Source organism: Pinus tabuliformis, chromosome 7 (assembly GCF_031772625.1).
Source record: "Pinus tabuliformis cultivar Carrire ecotype Pingquan chromosome 7, CPIR1, whole genome shotgun sequence".
In the NCBI taxonomy this organism is placed as follows: Eukaryota; Viridiplantae; Streptophyta; class Pinopsida; order Pinales; family Pinaceae; genus Pinus; species Pinus tabuliformis.
In genome coordinates, this window is record NC_142293.1 from 1305041368 (window position 1) to 1305048435 (window position 7068).

Sequence of the window (7068 nt, forward strand, 5' to 3'; positions counted from 1 at the left end):
TTCTTTACTCAGCAAATGTAAACAGGGAAATTTCAAGAGACAATTAAAACCTATGTTTTTATTTACTATGCCTTTTAAAAGAATGAAAACAATATAAACTTAATAGTAACTTCTTCATTTCCTATTTGGGTTGTTTTCCTCACATATGAGGAGGCCCAAGAAATTGAATTAGTGCCTTTTTTGCTTACATTGGGATGGGAAAGTATGTATTTTTCTTACCATATCAGCTTTAAACTCTATGTTTTATCGATGAACATACAGTATACAGAATGCTTCAATGCATATACTACGTAAATTTCTATTTCCTTAATAGAAAGTTCGATTTTTTCTTTGGAAAATGAAGTTAGGAATATTTGCAGGCTTGTCATTGATATGATATTTTGGATCATGTTACCAATGAAAAATACATATCTCTACTCAATAGAGCAATATATCAATAATCCTCAAAAGATATCAAAATCCTTCCATAATGTGGAAAAAAAATAGTGAGCATCCCCCCAATTGATAATTATTTTATTTGGCCAATTGAGAAGGTGTAAAAGATAAAGACAAAAATAAACCATGACATAGAAGTAATGAGCCACAATGTCTTATCCCATTCTGTTATTTAGATGAAAAATTAAAGGATGACATTCTTTGAGTAATTTTTTTTAAGGAAACATAGATATAGGGTTGAAACATTGATGAAATTAGAGATAAATTAATACCCGGGAAGAAGACATAAACACTTGAGGGAAATACACTCAAAATTGCGAAGAATTTTTTGAAAGTAAAATGATGAGGAGGATTAAGCTTTTTGGTCCATGGAACTTATTGGTAATTATAATCAGAATAGAATATAAATATATATCACCAGTTGGCATTTATATACACTATAAATTTGGTGATGGAAAAAACTTTGGAAATTTAATTGCCTAGCTAAAGAAACACATGCATATGGCCCATTTTAAACAATAAATCTTTAAGATATGATATTCTAAAAAATTAAAAAATATATAAAGTTATGAAGGTCCAAGAATAAGTTGTCTTTACATTATAGATTGTAAAACCAATTCCCATCTTATGCCATTTTCCAACTTTATGAAGGAGGTGTAACTATAATCAAAACAAGGTTGCCATGCAACATAATAGCTATCGATTATGTTTTCTTTAAACTTTTATTATTATAAGAAAAAACATATTATTGTAAGATATTTGGATCATTTGATAAATGGTTTTAAATTGATTTCTCTTGAACATAGATAAAAGTTGTGAACTAAGGAATTCATTGATTTAGATACATATAAAACAACAACATAGATAAAAGTTGTGACCTAAGGAATTCATTGATTTACAAACATAAACATGTAGAACTATTGCATTAAGTTTGAAGGTATTAAATAAGTATATTGGGTAATGCAGGAAACACCCACTTATAATATAAGACACGGTAAATAAAACTGCAATTAAAAAAAAAAAAAGTATACACAGAGATTTCATCTTTATCACGTACAAAATGAAATAAAAATACAATAAAATACTCGATTCATTGAATCCATAAATTCAAATTTCCACTTATTTGTGGATTATAAAACTAATACTTAATAATTTAATAAACGCTAAAGTCATCTAGTGAAAACGTGTACCCGATCTTGGCTATCAAAGAGACACTTCAATTTCACATACAACCAAATAATGTGATAATCGCATCACAACCTTTCCAATGTAGGAATTTACAGGGTAAGTTCCTCAGACAGAACACCAAAGGACACCGCTCACAAACAGATCACAGATCAATACACCAGTATTTTGATGTGGTTAAAACCCTCAAAGAGAGAAACAGTCCACGGCCCAAGCCAACGCGGCCACTTCAGGCAATTTATTAATAAAAGAATGAAAATTTACATAAGCTTCTCTCATGAACAATTAACCTACAAATGACCCTCCATGCTCTTTAAATAGAGATCATGGACCAGGTGTTAAGCCACGGATCAAGTGTCGGTAATACCGAGGGGAGAATGAACCGTCGGATCACTACATATCATGACCGTCGGATTGTAAGTTACAAAATGTACATAGTAAAGAAACACACTTTACCTAACTCTATACTAGACCAAGTTATACTTAACTATTTCCTATGTGTTGGAATATCCTAACATCCCCCGTTAAGAACAACTTGGGATAGGATTGAAGGATTTACAAATATGACACAATAGGAGAAGGAAGGAGGCACTAGAGCCTATCCCCCTTTAGTGACAACTTCCTAAACTCCAACCATAAATCGAAGTTTAGTGAACTTCGCCTCTGTGAGAGCCTTTGTAAAGATGTCTGCAACTTGATCATCTGTTGAACAGTATTGCACTTCAAGAACATGGTCATGGATGAGCTTTCTGATGAAGTGCATGTGCAGTTCAATGTTTTTGTTGCGCTGATGTTGGACTGGATCTTTGCATAGTTGAATGGCACTTTGATTATCACACCAAAGTGTAGTCGGATGTTACTAATAAAAGCCAAACTATGGCAGGATCTGACGAGGCCACAAGGCTTCTTTACTAGCTTCTACGGCACCATGATACTCTGCTTTTGCTGAAAAAAGAGAAATGGTACCTTGTTTCTTGCAAGCCCATGTAATAGGTCCTGAACCAAGAGTGAACATATAACTTGCAGTAGACTTCCGATCATCAGGGTCACCAGCCCAATTGGAATCAGTGAAACCAACCAATAGAGGAGTTGCTTCGGCACTGTAATGAATCCCAAACTGAACTATACCTCGAACATAACCAAGTATTCTTTTAGCTGCTTTCGAATGACTTTCATGTGGGTTTTTCATAAACCGAGCAACAAGGCCAACAACAAAGGAAAGGTAAGGACAAGCATGGGTTAGATACAAATATTTTCCTACAAGTTGACGGTATAAGATATCATCAACTTCAGGAGAAGTACAAGTGACTGAAACTTTCACTCCAGATTGAAAGGGAGAAGGGGCTGGGTTATACCATGTAAAAATGGCGTAGAATATCACATGAATACTTGGACTGGGAAAGGGAAATACCTTCCTTGGATTGCAAGACTTGAAGACCAAGAAAATAATGTAAGTGTCCTAAGTCTGTCATTTAAAACTTCCTTTTAAGGTTAGACTTCACATCGTTTATAAGGTTGGGATCACTACCAGTCAGGATAAGATCATCAACATAAAGAACAAGAATGATAAGAGACTTGCCCACTTTCTTGGTGTAGACATCATTGTCAGAATGACACCTAGAAAAGCCATTTTCTAAAAGAAAGTTATCCATTTTGGCATACCAAGCTCGAGGAGCTTGCTTGAGACCATAAAGGGATTTCTTAAGCCGACATACAAGGTTGGAGTCTGTTTGTATAAAGCCAATAGGTTGTTCCATATAGATTTCTTCATGCAAGTCCCCATGCAAGAAGGCAGATTTAACATCCATCTGATGGACTTCCCATTTGAAAGAGGCAGCAAGGGAAAGAACAAGGCAGATAGAGTTCATTTTGGCAATAGGGGAGAAGGTTTTAGTGTAGTCAATGCCTTCAAATTATGAAAAACCCTTAGCAACAAGACGAGCTTTATGTTTATCAACTTTCCCATCTGGTCCATACTTGGTTCTGTAAACCCATTTTCATATAACACGTTTTCGTTCCTTTGGTAGAGGAACAAGATCCCATGTATCATTTGCCAATAATGAATGATATTCTTCATTCATAGCTGCTTCCCAAACTGGATGGCCTGAAGCTTCTGCAAAGGTGTCAGGATCATAATTCACTGAAGCTTGAGCCAGTAAAGAAGAGGCTCTATCAAACTGAGAACGTGTATGTTGCTGATCTGTAGGATCACCGGCAAGATCACCTGCTGCATCCCGAGGAGCACGGACCCATTTTGGAAGTTGAGGAGCTGAAGGAGGATCCTGAGAAGGTGGGGGAGGATTTTCATCCTTGCTTTCATCATCTGAAGAAGAAATATTTTGAAAAGTAGAAGAGATAGGAAGAGGTGGCACATCCGCCGAACTAGGCTCGTAGGCCGTTATATTTTCAGCAAACTTTACATCTCTTCTAATGATAACATTTTTGGACTTAAGTGGAATAAGTCTATATCCTTTTACATCCTTAGAATATCCAACAAAAATACATTTTTCACTCTTAGGTTCTAAAGCTTTATGTTTCTCATTTGGAATATGGGCCCATACTTCACTTCCAAAAACATGAAAGTGACTTACATCTGGTTTAATTGAGCTCCATGCTTCTTTTGGAGTGAAATTCTTTAAAACCTTAGTAGGAGTGCGGTTTATTATGTAATTTGCACAGTTAATTACTTCTACCCAATAATTAAGACTAAGTCCTTTAGATTGAAGCATACAATTAGCCATTTCCTTTAGGGTGCAATTCTTCCTTTCAGCTACACCATTTTGTTGTGGAGTATATGGAACAGTATGTTGCATTTGAATTCCATTCTCAGTGCAAAAGTTGATGAATTTGTTGTTAACATATTCTTCGCCATTATCAGATCTTATCTTAAGAATTTGATGTCCAGATTATTTTTCAACAAAGGCCTTAAAGGCCAAGAACATGTTAAATACTTCACTCTTGAGTTTTAAGAAGTATACCCAAGTGCGTCTGGAGAAATCATCAATGAAAGTTAAGAAATACTTGTAGCCAGAGAATGAAACAACTGGAAGTGGACCAGATAAATCACTATGCACGAGCTGTAAAGGGGCTGAGGTGTGCCAAGAGGCACGTTTTTCAAAACTATCTCGATGATGTTTTCCGAGTACACATTCGGAACAAACACCAACTCTGCAAGATACCATTGGAAGAATTGTCACCATATTTTCTTTACATAGATTCTGAAGGGAGCGATAGCTTAAGTGATCAAATAGCTCATGCCAAAGTTTGATCACTTCATCGTTATGAGCAACAAATAATGAGGGAAGATTTGATGACCCAAATTTGTGAAAATTATACAACCTTGTAGAATAATCAGCAATGATAGTAGCTAAAATTTGTCTAGGATCTCTTAGGTCCTTAATTACAACATCGGAGGTGAAAATTCAACGACTTTACCTTCACCTGAATGAGTTATCTGATATACAGATAGAAGGTTGCAGGATAAGGTTGGAACACATAATACATCATTAAATTGACCATTGACTATATGAACAGTTCCAGTCCCTACAACACTAAGAGATCTATCATCACCAACATATATATTTTTGGTGTTACAATCATTTAAAGAAGAAAACATGGCTTTGTTTTTCACCATGTCATAAGAAGCTCCAGAATCAATGAGCCACTCATGAGAATGAGAAGAAGAAGATACATTTAGTGCATAGACAAACCGAGATGCTTGACAACCACATGCAGAAAGTGCCATTCCTGAAGAAGAAGTTGAAGTTGAAGAGTGCTCCAAATGGATATTATGCTTCTTCATTGCTGCTTCCAAGGCTTCCATCTTCTTAAAGCATTTGGATTCTAAGTGGCCATCTCGATTACAAAAGTTGCAATGTCTATCAGTCTTCTTCCCTTTGTTTTTATTTGTCTTAATCATTTTGTTGAAATGATTTTTCATTTTGAGGTTGGAATTGCTTAGGACCCTTGTTTGGTTTAGGACCATTCCTTTTAGGATACAACTTCTTAGGATTCTTTGAATTTGGTTACTGTTGGGTGGCTAACACTTTCTTATAAGAGTTTCCAAGATGAAGAAGACAAAGGTGTAAGAGTTTTTCTTGTTCTCTTATTAAAGAATCACAAAAGGAATCAAAGGAAGGGGACTTGTAGGCTTGTCCTTGAGAAATGAAGGCTTCTCTTGTAGAATGGAAGGTGGAAACAAACACAGAATAGGTTGGCCCCAACTTAGTAAGAATGGAGTAGATAAGGCTACTATCTTCTTTCTTAACCTTAACACCTTCCAAGAGAAGTCTAAGGGTCTTGAACTTGGACAAAAAATATTCAATGTAAGAAAAATTATTGGGGTCCAATGTAAGCAACTCATTTCAAGTTTATGGGCTTTAAGTTCATTTTTAATTCCAAAAACTTTAGTGATCTATTTCATTGCTTCTTCAGGAGTATCAAGTTCTGCAATATGGAATCTAAGATCTGGATAAATAGACATCCCTATCAACCCACGTGCTTGATCTTGCCTATTTTCCCATTTAGCTTCCTTATCTTCATCTTTCGGTTTGGTTTCTTGGCCTGAGGCTATTCTGTAGAGACCTTTACTTCTAAGTAAATCCACAATGTAGGACCACCATTGGAAGTAGTTGGTGCTATCAAGAATAACTTGGCATGGACTTTCCATTTTAATAGAAAATGAAGCTATAGATGCTGAAACTAAGTGTTCCAATGGAATGATCTCGAAAAATTAGGCTGGTTCAAAAAAAACGGCTCTAAAAACAGCGTCCGGATGAAAAAGTTATGGCTTTTTGAAGAAAAGTTGATGAACATGCCGACGAAGTGCGGGAATGTGCGGAAATGAAAAATCTGCTCCCACAAGAAAGGAGACTTGAACTCAATACCTCTACTCTCATAAATTAGCTTTGGACCAAGTGAGCTAAACTAAAAGTTTGAGAGAGAGAGAGCGGGGGGGTGGTTCTTTTTTTTTAGTCACTGAAGCTTTGGGTTGCGTGCTTGCTTTGAGAAAGCTCTTTTTCCCTACAAGACAAAAAACACAAAACCCAACATGGACATACAAAGAAAATGAACCTTGTGGCTCGAGGTTAGCTTTAGCCGTAAACTAAATATTTTCCTCAATGTTTCTGATTTTCCGAGATCACACTAAGACGCAGTGGAAAAGAGCATACGCATGAGAAAAATCCTTCCTCTCTGTTTCTGATTTGCCCAGATTGCACAGAGTCACAGGGCAAAGAGCATACGTAGAAATGAAAGGTATAGATATGGTAATAAAAAACAAAAAGCTAAATAAACCGAAATTGAAATAAAGAGAGAAATTAACTGTAAACTGCAAATAAACACTGTATACCTCCAAATCATAAAAATGACGTAGCTAGGGCTACCGGAAACCTTTTCGCGTGAAGCGAAAGGGGTTCCTCACTGGAACAGATGCTCCTAACACAATAG